At 41.5% G+C, this 19,208-nt stretch overlaps 1 long non-coding RNA gene across 1 annotated transcript in view; it reads left to right on the top strand.

Annotated features, from left to right (window-relative positions):
- LOC122563252 overlaps positions 1–17,648 on the top strand; it is a 38,703-nt gene extending 21,055 nt beyond the window's left edge. Inside the window, exon 3 of the long non-coding RNA XR_006315545.1 lies at positions 17,179–17,648. This is a non-coding gene — a long non-coding RNA (uncharacterized LOC122563252). The remainder of the gene's footprint in view (positions 1–17,178) is intronic.
- The last annotated feature ends 1,560 nt before the right edge of the window (positions 17,649–19,208 follow it).

The following is a 19,208-nucleotide window of genomic DNA, read 5'->3' as shown; positions in this document are numbered from 1 at the left end:
CAAAGATCTGTTTTAGGGCCTCAAATGTTCATAGCATTCATGAACAACTTTCACAAGATAGAGAGCCATTAATCCAAGTTTGACAATGATGCAAAAATGGACAGATTGCAAGTAGCATAAATGGAAGCAAGAAACAAAGCCATATGAATAACTAAAGTGAATGACCAAGATAGCACCAATGTGGTCAAACATGAGATTGTCTACTTTGCACTTAAACATTAAAAAGGATGGCATAGTGACATAGTGGTTAGCACTGCTGCCTTACAGTGCCAGGTATCTGGGTTCAATTCCAGCCTTGGGGGGTGCTGTCTGTGTGGAAGTTTGTATGTTCTCCCAATGTCTGCATGGGTTTCCACCCAGCACTCTGATTTCCTTGCAAAGGTGTGCAGGTTAGGTGGATTTGTCTCGCTAAATTGCCCATATATGCAGGCTGGGTGGATTAGCCATGGGAAACATAGGGGATGGGATGGGTCTGGCAGGGATATTGTTCAGGCGATCGGTGCAGACTCAATGGGCAGAGTTGCCTCTTTCTGCACCATAGGGATTCTATAAACTATCAATCTACTTCCTCATTCTGTCTAGCTCTTAAACCAGTGAAAATCCAAAGAGACAAGATTGGCCTTATACATAGATCATTAAAATGTCTTGAGCAGATACAGAAAATAATGCCAAGCTTTGATTGCATGCTGACCTTTGTATCTGGAGGGAGGTGCAATTCTGCTACAGCTATATAAAGGTCTCGGGACAATCGCCTCTACAGAAAAGGCAGCAGTTCTGAGCATCACACCAAAATGGGCACTTACGGCTTTGGAAGGAATGGAGCATTTTTGTACCAGAAAGGAAGGTTTATTTTAAAGATTGCAAAGACAGATTTCACAAACAAGGGTTGTATATACCCTGCAAATTATACAGTTCAGGTGCGAATTGATTTAAAGTATTTTGATTTATTCACAGGATTTTCTAGCGAGGTCAGCATTTATTTGCATCCCTTGCTGCCCTTGAGAAGGTGTTGGTGAGATATGTTTTTGAACAACTGCAGTCAATTTGGTGTAGGTAGACCCACAGTACTACTAGAGAGGGAGTTACAATATTTTGACACAGCAACAGTGAATGAATGGCGATATATTCCCAAATCAGGATAGACGATGGCTTGGAGGGGAATTTGCAGGTGGTGGTGTTCTCATGTATCTGCTGCCTTTGTCCTTCTAGATGGAAGTTGTTGTGGATTTAGAAAGTGCTGTCGACAGAACCTTGGTAAATGTCTGCAGTGTACCATGTAGATAGTACACGAAATATTGGTGATTGAGAGAATGAATATTTGTGGATGTGGTGCTAATCAAGCAGGCCACTTTTTCCTGGATAGTGTCACTGTTTTTGGTGTTGGACCTGCACTCATCTGGACATGTGAGAGTATTCCATCACATTCCTGACTTGTGCCTTGTAGATGGTTGAGAGGCATTAAAATGTCAGAAGGTGAGTTATTCGCTGCCGATTCCTAGCTTCTGACCTGCTCTTGCAGCCGCAGTGTTTATCTGGCTAGTCCAATTTAGTTCCTAGACAATGGGTATTGCCTATGATGTTGGTAGTGGGGGGGTGGGGTTTCACTGTTGGTAATGCCATTGAATGTCAAGGGGCAATGGTCAGGTACTCTCTTACAGAGTTGGACATTGCCTGATACTTGCATGATAGAAATGTTATTTGCCATTTATTAGTTCAAACCTGGATATTGTCCAGTCTTGCTGCATTTGGACTTCGACTGCATCAGGATCTGAGGGGTTGCAAGTGGTACTCAACATGGTGCAGTCATCTGCAAACATCCCCACTTCTAACCTTATGATGGAGGGAAGGTCATTGATGAAGCAGCTAAAGATGGTTGGGCCTAGGACACTACTCATAGGAACTAGGATTCTTGTGGTGCAGTGGTAGTATCCATGATTCTGGGCCAAGAGACCGAGGTTCAAGCCCCATCTGCTCTAGAGGCATGTAATAACATCTCTGAAGAGGTTGATTAGAAAATAAATGCACTGTGGAACTCGTCCAGAGATGTCCTGGAGCTGAGATCACTAACTTCCAACAACCATGATCATCTTCCTTTGTGCTTGGTATGAGTACAACCAGTGGAGAGTATTCCCATTGATTTTTGTTTTACTAGGATTCCTTGATGCCACATTCAGTCAAATGCAAGGGCCACCCACTCTTACCTCACCTCTGGGATTCAGCTCTTATGTCCAAGGCTTTAATGAGGTCAGGAGCTGAGTGGCCCTGGCGGAACCCAAACTGGACGTCACTGAGCAGGTTATTACTGAACAAGTTCTGTTTATGACACCTTCCATTACTTTACTGATGATTGAGAGTAGACTGATGGAGGAGGAATTAGATTTCTCCTGCACTGTGTGTACCTCGGCACATTTCCACATTGTTGGTTCATGCAGTGTTGTAAGTGTACTAGAACAGCTTGGCTAGAGGCACAGCAAGTTCTGAAGCACAAATCTTCAGTACTATTGCCAGAATGTTGTCAGGGCTTATAGCCTTTGAAGTATCCGCTGCTTTCATCTGTTGCTTGACATCACCCATGGAGTGAATGGAATGGGCTGAAGCCTGGATTCTGTGATGCTGTGACTTTCTGGAGGAGGTCGGGTTTGTTTTAGATGCTTCAGCTTTATCTTCAAACTATGAAGGGGAAAGAAAGAGTTAGTGGGGATGGGAAGCTCAAACTGGAATACATCATAAACCATGGGAGTCAGACGATGCACATGTTGGATGATCAATAGCTGGGTCAAAAGAAAGAGCAGGTGGCAGTAGGAAGTCATGAAATGATGTCTCCCAGAACATGGAGCATCCAACTCAACTCTTGGATCTTGCATTTTGAACCATAGCCTTTTGTTACAATAACATACTTGCCTCATGTTGCAAGATCCTAGCATCCTCTGTTTCGCTCTAATTTTACTGCGCAATGGACAATAGGATGTACATTCCGTCTTTAAGACCTTATTTCTTTTCCATTAGCACACTGGGTTCTAACCATAGACAGTTTTTAAATGAGAAAATGGAGCACATGGGAGCAGTGCTCTCTTTCTCCATTGCACCTGCTGACCAGTTTCTTAACCACAAAGTGCATTCGCTGTTGTTGTGTATGGTAGCCATGATATGGAGGTGCCGGTGTTGGACTGGGGTGAACAAAGTTAAAAAATCACACAACACCAGGTCGTAGACCAGCAGGTTTATTTGGAAGTACTAGCTTTCAGAGCGCTGCTCCTTCATCAGGTAACTAGTGGGTCAGGATCATAAGACACAGAATTTACAGCAAAAGACCACAGTGCCATGCAATTAAAGTTTTCAGAGTTTTCAGAGGGGCACAATGCACAAACCTCTGAAGAAGGAAAATAAAGTTACACGACATTGCCCTCATCCTGAAGGCCATCTTTGCATGCAGCTGCATCAAGATATGTGCATTCCCTCAGCATGCAAACAGTGAGAGTCACTGCATGCTGAGGTCCTGCCTATTCCTGGTGTGGTGAAGGATGGGTTTTGGCCACATTGACACAGAACACGACACGTAGTTGGACTGTATTGTGTTTGTTGCTACTAGTGGAGCAATTCATGCAGAAGTGCACCTTTAGCCCAGAGTGGTAAATGCATACGGTCCATGAAGTCATGTGGGCAAAAGAGACGATAGCTCCTGTTGGTTGGTTCACTGAGCTCCCTGACAATTTGGTTTGGCTGAATGCTTCATTGCCAGAAGGACTAGGACAGAGCTTGGCTGGTGGTGAGAAAGATCCTGTCAGATGCTTCCCAAGTGCCTAGAATCTGTGCCCCCTCAGCACACTGGCCGTGAGGTAGCTGTGGTGGTGAAAAGACTGATGGGCACCACCTTGTGAAATTTGCATTTGCAAACCAGGTCTGGAGAGAGACGCACTGCTCTGTGTCGAGGTTCATCCCAAACAGCTCTGTGGTGCAGGACTCTGACCTCTACGGGCCGTTCTAGGGATGTACACCAAGCCAAACTTCAGCTGTTTCTGAAGACCAAGAATTCAGTGAAATAAACTATTCGGTCTGTCCAAAATGCTGGTCCTCCAATGCAAGGAGTTGTCCTCAGCTGACTGTTGGAGACTGGCATTTCAAGGTGCAGACCACATGCTGAGTGATTCACTAAAGCTTAGGGCAGCTGCTGCAGAGGTGCAATGGAGAAATGTCACTGCCTAGAATCTTTCAATCATAAAATGCAGAGGGACTGGAAACTGCCAAACATCTTGGATTGTGCTTCACAAAGAAAACATGTTGTAAATCAAGAGTATTGAAAAAATATTGAGGCATCTCAGAGTGAAGAATGTTATATAGAACACTTTATATCAATTGTATTTTCTCTAATTTGAAATGTTTTGCCCTCTGGCTGTAAAATGAGGTGGAATGTATTTTGTAAATATTGAGAATGTCATAGTCATATCAACTGGAACATTTTGTCTTGGGGCATGTTGAATTTTCTTTTAAATCCTCTAAATGGTCGAGTGGAAATGTGTGTGTTTACAAATTATATGAATTAACTGCACTTTGGGGGATTTTTTGTAATAAACGAGCTGACTAAAGTGCCTCATACGTGGAGATTTTGTTTTGTATTCAAAGCTGCAAACAAGAAAGTAGACAATTTTTTAGTGATGGATTTGGTCAAAGGTGCCATGACTCAATTACATTTGTCTGCCACCAGCCTTGTTGTGGTTTGATGGTCCAGCGATGGACACTGTCCAATTCCCTCTTCGAGTGCAGCTTACAATTGCCTGTCTTCTGCCATCACCCAGATGATGGTTACCTCCCCATTCATGTCATAGGGTGATCATGATGTCAATTTAGTTTTGGGGTTGAAGAATACTGAATGACAAATGGTGGCAAAAAAATGGTGCTCAGGTCTGAAGGCTGGTGACAAGGCTATCTGCGCACAAAGCAACACCCTGAAACAGTATTCTGATTCCTAGGGCACAGAGCGCATGTTTTAGAGTATTGACATTAAATGGAATGTGAGGGGTAGGATTATGCCCCTTGAGGTCACACAGTATTCTGACTAGGAACATCATAATCACCCCTTCAGTGACCCTTGGTCAAAAGGCCAGAATTCACTTCCCATCATCACTTTGGATATGCCTGTACTAGGGGAATGGCCCTGGGTTCAAAAAGACTCCTTCTCATGGGAAGTCAGAGATGGGCAAAGTGCAGGCTACAATTCTCTTCACAAATAATATTTGATGTGTGTTGATTGGTAATTATAAATCTCTAATTTTAGTTAACAAAACATTATGGAATAAGAAGTGAGTATACAGAGTTTGGTCCTTAATGATTCCATTGAGCAGCAGAACAGGTGCTAGGAGCCAAAAGGCCTCTTCCAATTCTTATGGGCTTTTTTTGGCTAACTGCAAGTCACCTTGAGTTTGGGGACTAAAACCTGACATGTGGTTAGGTTTTCTTGCGAAATCTTAACAAACTTACTGCTTTAATGGTTCTTTCCATCCTAATGGTGAACATCACCTGGTATCATGCACCGTTCCTGAAAGTGCACGCCAATCAAAAGACATCTGCCTTAAGACCAGCATGCCTTGCAGCTGTGACATCACCAACAGTGCATCTGGAGGGTGCTTGTTCTGGTGCCTACCCTGCTCATGACTGGGCAGAGATAGCTGACAAGGGCAGTTTCTCTGACAGAATACTGGAGTGCTGGTTAATGGAGTTGTACACAGGAGGACCAATCTCTTCCTAGAGGACAGAAAGGGGAGACCACACCATTGGATGTGATCTGCCTGGTCAGAGATCAGCACTCCTGTCAGTACCCTGAGCAGGGATTAGCAGATCAGGCAGCAGTGCTGAATGAAGGTCAATAACCTTCTCAGTGCCATCACAGCAAGTGCCATACACTACTCTCTGCTACCTCACACCCGCTTATCCCTATTACTGCACTCACCTCCTACCAGGACTTCTGCCCTGAAATCCCCTCTGTTGTATGCAACATATTCCCTCATTTGCACCTCTTATCCACCCCATCCTTCCACTCCACTAACCCTGCATCATTTACACATTGCCTCCTCATTCCTTCAGAACACCTCAACATCTTTAGCCCCACATACACCAGGATCAACAGTGGGCCATCCATTTGAGTTTAACCCAATTGCTCCATTTTGTGTTATTACAGGAGAAGATATCCAAGAACAGGATGGAATGAAGACAAACCAATGGGTGGAATCCAAACTTCTATGTCCTTACCCCACTCCACTCCCACCTCATAAGGAGAGTATATTCACCCTGGCTGGTGAGGACTGGAACAGGTATCTGAGTCCTGGCAGCTGGGTAAGTACCACTTGTAGTGGCACTGAAAGATTGCCATTTGGCAGGCAGTTAGTGAGCTACACAGGGCATCATCTCTCACCATTAGCTGTGGCACCTCTATCATTCGTGTCTTACAGATGCAGCTAGTGTGCTGAGCTCATCAGCTGAGAGGCAGCCATCTCCCCCAGGAGGAGACCTCCTTGACCCTGGGAGAGAAGGCTGTTCATATCCCGAAGATGCCATTGGCAAGGCTGCCCACTGGGCTCTACCAATGGTGATCCTGACAGCTTTGTGGGCTCAATGGGTGAAGGGAATGTGGGATGGGAGATTGCTGAGGACCTCAATCTAACAGTTGCACAAATAGGGCAGGAGAAAGACACCCCAGACCCAATAGTGCACTTGAGGAATTGTGGTGACCAGGCACCTGCTCAGCCAGCAGCAGGAGGAGATGCTGTCTCCCTGTCCTGGGGAATATCATAGACATATTCAGAGATGAGCAAGATCAACAGCTGATCAGTACACTATGACTGCCCTTGCAGGAACAAATCATCCAGTCAAATGACCTTCAAACTCCTTCCATTGACAGGTTGGTTGCTGCAATGGAGAGACAGCACCCTTTGGGGCTGTTGGACCGTCACATATACTGCACTCCATCACACTCCCTGAAGCACAAAGACACAGACCCACTGTGCCAGGCCACACTGAGTGAACACCTGTGCGTGGACATTTCCTTGGACTGGTAAAATATCTTGCCCTTTACCAATCACTGTGGACCTCCCGACAGATGGGTGTCGACAACCCCACCCCCCCATCCCTCAAGAGTTGGGTGTGGACCACATGCCTGAAGGTTTTCAGATGGGTTTGACTGCTTGCTTCAGATACACTGAGTTAGGAGCAATGGCTACTGCCATGTGGTATGGGGTGGGGTGGGAGGAGGGGGACCGGGGGCGGGGAGGCTAGTCTGATGTTGCTCACTGATGTATAGGAATATGTAGGAGCCCTCAAATGAGCAGTACTGGTGAGAGGTGGTGCCCTATGTAGCTCAGTAACTGCCTTTTAGTGTCACTATAAGTGGTACGTATCCAACTGCCAAGGCACAGATACCTGTCCCAGTCCTCACCAGCTAGGGCAGTATCCAGGCCAGCCACTTGTTGAGTGCCAATTGTCAGTGCAAGGCAGGGCAGAGCAAGGCTCACATGCTGTGGGCGTACAGTAGGCACCAGGTGAATATGCACTGAGAAAGCAAGGGAGCAGCCTGGTGGGCAGGCTGATCCACACTGCGGATTGGATGCCTGTTGCTGTGCCCAATGCTGCTGTGTATGCTAGGTATCAGCGAGCCTGCTTCAAAAGTGTAGGATTGCTAGGTGTAATGTCAGGGCAATGCATGGGTACTAGGATGGTGGCGATGGTTCCCTGAAAATCAGATGCCAGTGCGCTTCTTGGAAGGGTTAGAGTGGGAGGTACTGATGAGTGGAAGGGTAAGTATGGAAGGTGCTGATGGGTAGAAGGGTAAGAGTGGCAGGTGCTGATGCTTGATGGCTTGCTCTGCATTTTGGCCATAGGCAACATAAAGGTTTTTTAGGAGCTAGCTGTGAGCTGAACCTGCCAGGCATCCACTTTGATTTCCACATCAAGTTTTCCTGGGAGCTCGTTTGCGTGATGCTGTTAGTAATTTTACAACCCGCGGTGAGCTGACCTGTTAAGAAGCCATCTAACAAGCAATAACGAGTGTCTGTTGGGAACTTGCTGTTCCCTAATAGAATGTTGCCTAGCCACCTCAGCGAAAGGGGAAGTTGGGGCGAGATGATCTCAACTTTTTGACAGCCAGCTTTCCTGATTTTACCAGTCATTTCACCATAGCCTGCATTGCTCAGCTTCTTGTAAGATTTCACAGTATGTTCTTTTTAAAGCTCAATTTAAAATCAATATTTACTAGCTGCACATCTCTGATGGTATTTTCATATGTGGTGGCACAGCAGCTTTTTTGATCAGGTAAACATTTGATCTTCAGTCTCAGAGTTAACCTTTGAAGCTTCAGTCAGATTCTTAACTAAATATTGATCCAGCTCTTATTATCAAATGTCTTCAAGATGCTTCCCAGTGCTCCCTCAGTTCTTATTGATAATAAGAATGCATTGACCTGATATTTTATTGAATAATCACAACCAGATTCACTGATGGAGGTTCTGCTCTAGTTTGTATGAAGCTCGAGTGAGATAATGATTTGGAGGAAATATCTGAACATTGTTCAGCATTCTCCCCAGTTAATCTAATGGAAATCGGATACCCACCTTTGGAGAATCCACTGCATTGCTCAAGCCATTTAGAACAAGTAGACGTTGTCACTTTTGACAATTTCAAAATGGAGGTTCTGCCATTTCCTCTCTCTGTAATGTTTTGCCAATCCCATAATATTCAAAAGTTCAGCATTTCTCTTATGCTGATCTCTTGTGTGGTCCTAATATTTATCAGCTCTGGTGACTGTAGTTATGTGGGAACTAAACATAGCCATTTTCTTCCTGAACCTCAATGCCTCTTAAACTGTCTCCGTGCAGCTTTAACCACCTTCTTTTGAACCCCTCTTTACCCAAACTTTTGGTCGGCTGTCGTAATAGCTCCTTTTGTGACTTGTTGTTAAATTTTGTTTGATAATGTTCCTACAAAGCTGCCTGGGTGGGAGGGAAGGGTTTAGGTGTTGATAAGCACTATGTAAGTGCAGGTTGATGCTGTTGCTTGGTGACTAATGGAAACATTAAACACTCCTGTGTCAGTTAGAGCGTGGCTGGATTATCACAATGTGACCATTTTTGGAAGTATCATGCACCTATTATCAGAGTTTCTTTACTAAATGATACACAGGATTACACAGGAAATACAGCATAGAAACAGGCCATTTGGCCCTGTTAGTCCAGGCAGTGTTCATGCTCCACTTGCTTCCTCCCATTTCTTCTCATCTAAATTTATCATTTTAACCATCTATTTCTTTCTTTGTGATGTCTTGTTTAGTTTCACCTTAATTGCTTCCAAATGTATACTTCAATTCCCTGTGGCAGCTAATTCCATTTGGTCCACAGTCCCTGGGTAAAAAGTTTCTTCTGATTTCCATTTTGATTTCTTGGTGGCTATCTCATACCAGTGCTCTCCAGTTCTGCTCATCCCCACAAGTGGAAACATCCTCTCTGTATTCATTCTATTAAAACCTTCCATAGTTTTAACAACCATCACTAGGTCAGCCCCAGCCTTCTGCTCTCCAGAGAAAAGAAACACAGCTTAACAACCTTTTATTGAAAGGTATACCATGCATCCTCCACCAGTACTCTCTCTGGTGCCTCTATGTCCTCTGTAGAATGTGGCAATCAGATCTGTACAGAGTACTCTTAAGTGTTGTCTAACCAAGGTTTGATACAGGTTTAACATAGCCTCCTTGGCTTTTCAGTTTTATCTCTCTAGAGATAAAGCTGAGGATTTGATTTGATTCTGTATGGTCTTGCTAAACTGTGGCACACCTTCAGTGATTGATGTAGGAGCAAATTACTGCAGATTCTGGAATCAGTACTGAAAACAACAAATGCTGGAAATCACAGCAGGTCAGACAGCATCCATATAGAGAGAGAGAGAGAGCGCAAGCTAATGTGTCGGGTCCAGATGACTCTTTATCAGCGTTCCATTGAAGCTCTGATGAAGAGTCACCTGGATGCAAAACGCTAGTTTACTCTCTCTCCATGGATGCTATTTGTCTTTCAGTGATTGATTTATTTGTCTTTGTTATCTCCTATTTTGTGTTTTGCGTGTGTGTCTTTGTGTGTGTCTGTGTGTGTGTTGCATGTCTGGGAGGTCACCTCCGTTGCAGGCATCTGCTGGCTCCAGCAGAGGATCCCAAACCCAAAGGTATCGCCACCTCCTTTAACCCTCACAAACTGTACTCTTGCTCCCCTCTGAGAATTCTGATCTGGCCTCCTTAATGTGGTTCAGGAGTCCTAGGCATGACCAGTACTCCTGGCTGATGTGGCTAGGACTAGGAATATGCTATTTGGCCCTTCGAACCTGTTCCACCATTCCATATGATCATGGCTCATCATCCAACCCAATGTCTTGTTCTAGCTTTCACCTCATACACTTTGATCCCATTAGTCCCAAAGAATATATCTAACTCCTTCTTGAAAAAAATTGATGTTTTGGCTCCAATTACTTTTTGTGGCAGAGAATTCCACAGATTGGCTACTCTCTGGGTGAAGAAATCTCTCCTCATCTCAGTCCAAAAGGGCCTGCCCTGTTTCCTTAGACTGTAAGGCCTAGTCCTGACCTCCCTAGTCATTGGGAGCATCTGTCCTGCATCTAATCTGTGTAGTCCTATCAGAATTTTATAGACTTCTATGAGAGCACCCCTCATTCTTCTAAACTCCATTCTATAAAGTCCTAAACAACCCAATTTCTCTTCATATGTCAGTCCTGCCAACCCAGGAATCAAAGTGGTAAACCTTTATAGCACTCCCTGCATAGTCAGAATGTCCTTTCTCAAATAAGGGGACCAAAACTGCACACAATACTCCAGGTGTGACCTCACTAAGGTCCTATATAGTCACAGCAATACGCCCCTGCTCCTGTATTTGAATTCTCACGTTATGAAGTCCAAAGTATCATTTGCCTTTCACCTGCGTGCTTACTTTCAGTGGCTGATGTGCAAGAACACCCAAGTGGGATAGCACCTCTCCCCTTACAAATCCATCATCATCAGATAATAATCTGCCATCCTGTTTTTGCTATCAAAGAGGACAATCTCAGATTTATCAAAATTATACTTCATCTACCAAGCATTTGCCTGCTCATTCAACTTGTTCAAATCACAATGAAGCATCTCCACATACTCCTCACAGCTCATCTCCAACCCCACTCCCCCCCAGCCTTGTGTCATCTGCAAAACTGGAGATATAACTCCCTCATCTAAATCTTCATATTGTGAATAGCTGGAGTTCAAGCACTGATCCCTGCGTTCACCTGCCACTTGGAAGAAGACCCGTTTATCCCAGTCATTATTTCTTATATGTCAACCAGTTATCTATCCACATTAGTAAGCTACTCTCAATCCCATGCTCGTTAATTTTACATGTCAATCCCCTTGTGGGGATTTATCAAATACCTATCTCCAATTTTTGCAAGTACATCACATCCACTGGCTCCCCTTACCAACTCTATCAGTTACAATCTTCAAAAATTCCAATAGATTAGCCAAGCCTGATTTCCCTTTTGTAAATCCCTGTTTACTAAGTGTTCTGCCGTTAAATCCTTTGTAATTGTTATGGCACAAGGATAGCAACTTTGACCAAATCAGATTCTCTAACACTGGATTCACAACATTATCACATTAAAACATTTAATGACCCTCAAAATTGCTCAACTGCTTCTAGCCAGACTTAACAAGTACAAAAAAATCTTGGACATCAACTTTACAATATAAGCAAAAATTAACAATTTATTGGCAATAATTTATCTTTAACAGAACACCAGTGAACTTCAAGGCAATCTAATTGATGTCCATTGATCACCAACTCCCAAGCATATACTATTGGGAAGATAAAGGCCTTTAGGTGATAAATTAAGAAAAGTAATCGTAAGTTGCTAGTTTGATAAACATTTCAATGATGAACACCATGCCTTCACAAAATATAATGGGTTGTGTTACAGGCAGGTAGGATTGTATTTTGCTTGAATTCTGAAGTTACTGGTTAATGCAGATACCTTCCACAATCTTCTGAAGACTTTTCCTTATTTCTTATGGATTTGGGTTCTTTTCTCAGGACTTTCAACAAACCAATAACTGAAGAATAACTAGAGAGAGCAAAACCAAACATCCCAGTCCTGCAGTCCTGCAGCTTTAAAACCAGTTGGTTTCTCTTTCATTTTCCACATTCTCTGTGGTTGGCTAGTCAGCACTGGCCTTCCCTTGATTCAACATCCAACCAATTCCCGGTCCTGTGCATAATGATATCTCAGTACCAGTTCGCCTATAGTTTTCTTAGGGCAGTACTTAGCCTGCATTATCTTTCCAGCCCAGTGCCCAACAACAAACATCAGCCTTTTGTATTCTTGCCTTTTTCTGAAAAACAAGCTGCTATTCAAAATTCAATTCTCAACTTCAACTCACAGTTCAAAAGCAAACAGTAGAAAAATAGAAGAAAAATAATGGTCTCAACAATAATAGATTCCAGTATTTTCCCCACCACTAATATCAGGTTAGTCGATCTATAATTCTCCGTCCTTCTTTGTACCTCCTTTTTAAATTGTGGAGTAACACTAGCTACTCTCTAATCCATAGACATTGTTTCAGCGTCTATAGAATCTTGAAAGGTGTACACAAATGAATATGTTATTTCAAGGGTCACTTTCTTAAGTACTGTGGGATGTAGATTATTGGGCCCTGGGGATTTATTGGCCTTTAATCCCCAACACAATATCCCTAGTAGTACTGATAACTTTCAGCTCCTACATCCTGCCAATGCTCCCCCCCAAAGCTCACCCCCCCCCCCCCAACTATCTTGTGTTCCTCTACATTTTTGTGACATTATTTGTGTCCTTCCTTATGAAAACAGAATCAAAAATGTTCTTAATTGGTCAACCATCTCTTTGTTTCCTATTGTAACTTCATCTGTTTCTGACATTATTTCATTACTCCCGAACAACAAGGCCAGCCTATTGGGGTTCTCGTTATTCTTGGAGATTACATTCTCCAGTGTGTCTTTTTTGTGATTATTGATAAATTTCTAACTAAACTGAAACTTATTCAGCAGCCTTGCCCAATGTAGCAAAGTTTGAGCTCAGCAAATATGTCGACATTATTGAAATTCACATCATGTTGCTGTATCAACAATTAATATGACCACATTAATAATGTCATTTAAATAAATGTAGACTCAAAAATTCACACTGCAAAGTGCTAGCAAATCAAGAATCTTTGGCAAGCACAGAGACCAGAATAAATATCCTTACTTGCAAAATAGACTGTAAATTTAAATCGATCAGCCACATTTCTGAAGACATACATTGTGCCATTCTGCCATTATATATTGTGTAGATCAGCCATATATTTGATAAGATTTAATTGTTGATTTTCCAAAACCACCAGGGAATGTGTATCAGAAGGTTAGGTCCATTGGATATAAATGGTCAGAAATTACTGTGAACTATCAGATTGCCAAGCATCCATATTTCCAATATGTTCTCAAGGTGCACAAAGGTCTCAGCTGGGATTAAGAAACATGAGTTTATTTGAGTGATTTGGTTCAGTGGGAGTTAAGATAAGTCTCGTGAAGCCAGAAAATGACCCCTCCATTTTTCAAAGATCAGATATTATTGGTTGCTGCTTCGCAATCCAGCTAAAATCAACCGTTCAAATTGGATACTATTTCTCTCATTTGAACTACTTTATTCTCTCTTAAGAAAACACTGTCTTTTCTCGGGGACACTGTGCACATCAGATTGTATGTCAGTGGAACATAGCTACAATAGACATTATCTTCCCAGCCTTGGGTGATTGTCTGTGTGGAGTTTGCATGTTCTTGCCATGTCTATGTGGTTTGACTCCGGGTGCTCCAGTTTCCTCCCACAGACATGCAGGTTAGGTGGATTAGCCATACTGAATTGCCCATTGGGTTCAGAAATGTGCTGGTTGGGTGTATTAGTCATGGGAAATGCAGGGTTAAAGGGATAAGGTGGGAGGGATGGGTCTGGATGGACTGCCCTTCGGAGGGTGGTGTGATATGATGGGCCGAATGGCCTTATTCCACACTGTAGAGATTCTATGATTAATCTGCACCAATTCAATCCACCTAAGCAATTCATGTGCTTGCTGACCTAGATTGAATAAAAGGAAGTGTCTTCGCTTTTTCATCACAATGAAAAATCCACAAGACATTGCTATAGATAACATAGCTGTTGCCCATTGCAACTGAGATATGTCTGGGCAGATGCCCTTAAATCAGGGCCTTAGAAGCTTTCTGAAATATATTTCTTACTGCATTTGGCATACTGATACTGCCAGCCAGATATAGGTTTACACCAGTATGGCTTGACACTCTACACAAAGATCTTCAAAATGCATCATTAATGTTGCATGTTGGATATTTTAAAACTATTTAATAGAGGTCACTGCTTTTTCCAAGGGTTTAATTACTAAATTCTCTCACATACTGAGGCCAGCAAATTACGTCAACACAGCAGTTTAACAACAAGCAAAGGGAATTGTTAAAAAAATCTTGAACTGGAATCTCATCCTGTATTCTTCACCCTTCTCAAACCTGGTGTTAACTACACAAATAATACTGCTGGCCCTTGGCATCCATATTTTAAAACAAAAGAAAATATTTCTCTTCATGGATGGAGGAGTCGAGCCTGGAGCCAACAATACCCTTGGTGTAGAAAATGGCCACTTATTTCCCTGCCGAGTCACATTTCACTGTCACTGATCTGAAACTTGCCTTTCACACCACCAGTCATTGTCTGGTCTGTTGAAATATTGTTAGGCATGTGTTTTGAAGGTCATTCTACAGATAACACTAAATAACTGGGTGCTGATATTCTATTACAATGACAGTAAATTACTGCAGATGCTGGAAATCTGAAATGGAAAAAATAATGCTCAGCTGGTCTGGCAGCTCAAATTCAGCAATTTTTGTCAGATCAACGTCGTTCAGAAGCCATTTGCTTCCAAATCTCAATTTCTCTACATTAACCATTTTTGCAAAAATCAAAGATGCAGTTAATTTTTACTCATGAAAACAAGTGGATAATGGAGATTTCTCTGATAATTTTCAAGACTTATACGCTTTGGAAAATTATTTAATTATAAACATGGTTGTCAGTTCAAATCCTTTGAGTTTAGTTACTGAAATTTGAAAATTTTGAATCTAGGCAGAATATATTTTCCTAACACTAGACTCATTTTCTTTGGGGATTGTGATTTGGTATACATGGCAAGTGGCATTTTCTTCACAATATTGAGAGGTTCTAAGGAGTAAACCCTTTGGGTTGGTTTTAATCTATCTGTCCAAAGGCCACATTTGTCTGAGTAATAAGAATTATACATTATATGAAAGAAAGAGAAAACTTAAACCTAAGAATATTAAAAATTAATCTCAAAGCTTCTGATTGTCCTTTTAGTATAATCTTCAAGTTTCAGGGTTCAGCCTATATAACACTTTTGGAGCAAATTCCTCAGGAAAATATTTTATTTCAAATTCGTGTTTAATCCGATCTCTGCTAATGTTCATAAGTTGTCACTCCACAAAGTAAGTTTCTGCATATCTGTTCAGCTTTGTTAAATATTTTTGCCTATAGTTAACCCCATAGCGCTTAATCTCTCTTACCCCTTAGTTTCTCTTCGAGATGCAGCAGGAAACTGTGTTGGGATGTTTATTCTTGACATACATAAATGATATTCCCAACAAGCTAAATAACAATGTGTGACTGTTTTCAGATTCTTGCATGGTTTATGGATCACTGAAGATCATATCAATACACTGTAAGATGATCTTTCTGAATTGTAAGAGATGGCATAAAAATGTCAAAAATGCTATGTTATGAATATTACCACCAGAAATGATTCACCACAGAAAGCTTTAAGTTCTGAAATTAAATTCCCTAACAGAGACAGAACCATATCTGGGAGATTCTGCTTGGAAAATGATCTGCAATGAGGCTTCCATATTCAATGGATAACAGACAAAGCAATCAGTTTTTTTTTTGATTGTGAAGCAGAATCTTTGATATCGCAACAAAAAATATCAGAGTGAGAGCTTTCCAAACATTTCTTTGTACTATCCTGGCACATGAAAGTGAGGTGCGAGATCCTTCTATGTCAAAGTTACATAGGTCTGTGCACATCAGTGTGGGAAATACACTTGCATCATGTCCCTGATCAAAGGTTTGACATGAGATTCACTACAGCAAAGGAGGGAGAAAAAATGGCAACCACATTCTGTAAAATATGAAGTGGGCTACTGGGAATTCATGGAAATACGTACGTGATGCCCTCCAGAGATGGCAAAATGCAAAATAGTCAGCCACACAAACTATAAATTCTTCTTTTTTCCCAAGACAGTGTATGAATAATTTCCTCTAATGGGTCATCCCACAATGGAAGCTGGAAAAGGAATTAGTGACAACCCTGGTATTTGAAATCTTCAAGACCCATTAAAGTGTTTTCATTATTAAATGACAATCTCAGCAAATCTCAGCAGATAGCACTACCCACATAATTGTTGGTGGAATACAGCTAACAATCGGTGTTGCTGACATAACTGAAGCAGAAGCTAAGCATACTTCTCTCGGTATGTTTGCAAAAACAAAGCGCAGTGACTTCTGTCATTTAGGTGCTTCTTCCCCATTCATTTGCTTCTCTTTGTTGTTTAATTTCTTTTACAAACCCTTGTTTTCATCAGTCTCTCCTTCAGCTGTTTCTCTCTTCCTTCTGACATCTGACCTGTTTTTGTTTCTTTTGCCACTCAATTTTCACTTTGCTGTTGTATAAGGTAATGGGTCTGAAAGGGTTAATGTTGGTGACTGCATTAAGCTCCACCCAATCTGATGATTTCATACTGGCTTGGGTGGAGATAAGGCAGAACAACTTAGGATATTGTGAAGACTTATAACCTAGTCCTCCTCATATTCTTCGTAGTTATGTTGATCTTACTAATGTAGCTTGAACCTGACTGTAAACATGCAATTCAGAACATTGTGTTTAAGACAAGAGTCTCTTCTTGTTAAAATTCGTTCATGCCCGCAAACTTCTCCAATCAAAGCTTGATAGGGTTGGGATTCCAAAACATACAACATTTTACATTTTAATCATTTAATATTTTCTTCCTTTCACTTCTATAGCAAGTGCCTGTTCCTTCTAATTGCTGCATGAAGATAAAGATGGAAGGAATCCAAAGTCTGGATCGCGTCAGGGAGCAGGGCCGGATCTCAATGCAGGTGGGAAATGGGCATGTTGAATCTACTTGGTAAATGGATGAGAGAAAGAGATTCTGAAGAACCCGAAGGAGCAGTGACTTTCAAGAATCTCCAGAGTCATATTCTAAAGGCACCAGGTTGCTTATTGAAACCAGAAAGCATTGATAAAGTTGACTTGTTCAAAGTGCTGGTTGGATTTTCCAAGGAGCCATTTTTTAACTGCATTTTCTGAATTGCCTGTAAAGAAATAACCACTGACAAACCAATTCAATGGTTAGTATAAAAAAAAGGAAGGACAGTAAAATGTGGGAGTAAATGTGGGCTATTTAGCCCATCAATGCTGCTCTGCCATTCAATGAGATCATGGATAATCCTGAAATACACTTTCCTGCCTTTTCCTCATACCCCTTAATTCTGTTCCTGATCAAAATCTGTCTGTCTCAGCCTTGAATGTACTTACCGATTCAGCCTTGAGAGCCTTCTGCAATAAAGAAGTCCACAGATTCATTAACGTCTGAGAGAAGAAATTCCTTCTTATCAGCAACTTAATTGGGCAACCCTGTGTATTAAGTTAAATAATTAATTTCCAGGATATGAATAGAACAGGAAGTACCTTGGATTAACTCATATCCTTCAGATGTTGTATCTTTTCAAGAAAATGAAAGACTATTCAAATAAACTCTGTCATTTCTACCTCTATCTGGGTGCTTTAAAGTATGCAGGAGAATGCAATTGGAGCCGCATCTATAAAAGTGAAAACATTTCTGTAACCCTGCCAACTTTCTTATTGCAGTATGTTCAGTTACTTTAGTTAATACAACTCATTTATGATCTGACCAGTCCTAATGGATGTATTGATTCCCTGAATTCATAATCTTGTTTCATTTGGTTACACCCACTTGCAGTTGAATTAAACCTGGGTGTGACAATTTGAGACTTCACTGAGTCAACTGTGCTACATTCATTGGATAAACAAACAGTTAGCAAATAAAACAAAAATGGAAATTGCTGGAGAACATCTGTGGAGAGAAAACAGAGATAATACTTCAAGTCCAGTGACTCTTCTTCAGAACTCAGACGCTGCCAGACCTGCTGAGTTTCTCCAGCAATTTCTGTTTTTGTTTCAGATTTCCCCACCCACCATTCTGTTTTTGATAGAAAAGAACATATTTTTATCAAAGAGCCAATTGTCTGAAATATTACATGCTCTGTTTTACAATTCTCGCCATTTATATAGCCTGTTTGATTGAGTTCAGATGGAAGGTTACGTGACAAAATTAATTGCTCCTTTGATTCAGATATATACATTTTCTATTTGTAAAACCTTAAAATGTAAATCTGGAATTTACAGTTGTTGATAAATGTTTGAAACAAAACATAAAACAGTGGAATGCAAGATGGATGTATGAATCATTTGTCCAACATTTTCACAAAGAATTACTTCTAATCCAATCTACTCTCTTGAACTGGAATCTCATCCTGTATTCACCCTTCTCCAAGCTGGTGCTAGTACACATATACTATCCGTACCCCTCAGCCTCCATGTTTTAAAACAAAAGAAAATATTTCTGCCCACGGATAGAGGAAGCCTAAGGCCAACAATAAACTTAGTGTAGAAAATGGCTGAGTGAAGGAAAATATGGGTTGCTGACAAAAGCAGAGAGTCTGAGGTGAATGTAACAAAAAAATCCCTGGACAGGGGTCAGAAATCAATTGTTTTCATTGATTATTAATGTCACTTTTTTTGTTATGTTTTGTATGTCGTCTGTTGTAATATGGATGGTTGCTGCATGATTACATCATGAGTACAGAGGCAAACTAAATAGCACCTTCAAAGTTACAAGATGGAGCCAGGAGCTACACTTGAACCTGTACAATTCAATCATCCGCTCCACAGTAACACCAGCAAAATATCTTTTGAATTACAGGAATTGTTACCGCTTATAAAATTCAGC

The sequence above is a fragment of the Chiloscyllium plagiosum genome, chromosome 26 (assembly GCF_004010195.1).
Source record: "Chiloscyllium plagiosum isolate BGI_BamShark_2017 chromosome 26, ASM401019v2, whole genome shotgun sequence".
Classification (NCBI taxonomy): domain Eukaryota; kingdom Metazoa; phylum Chordata; class Chondrichthyes; order Orectolobiformes; family Hemiscylliidae; genus Chiloscyllium; species Chiloscyllium plagiosum.
Note: the sequence above shows the minus strand (reverse complement) of the source record. Positions and strands in the feature narration are given on the sequence as shown.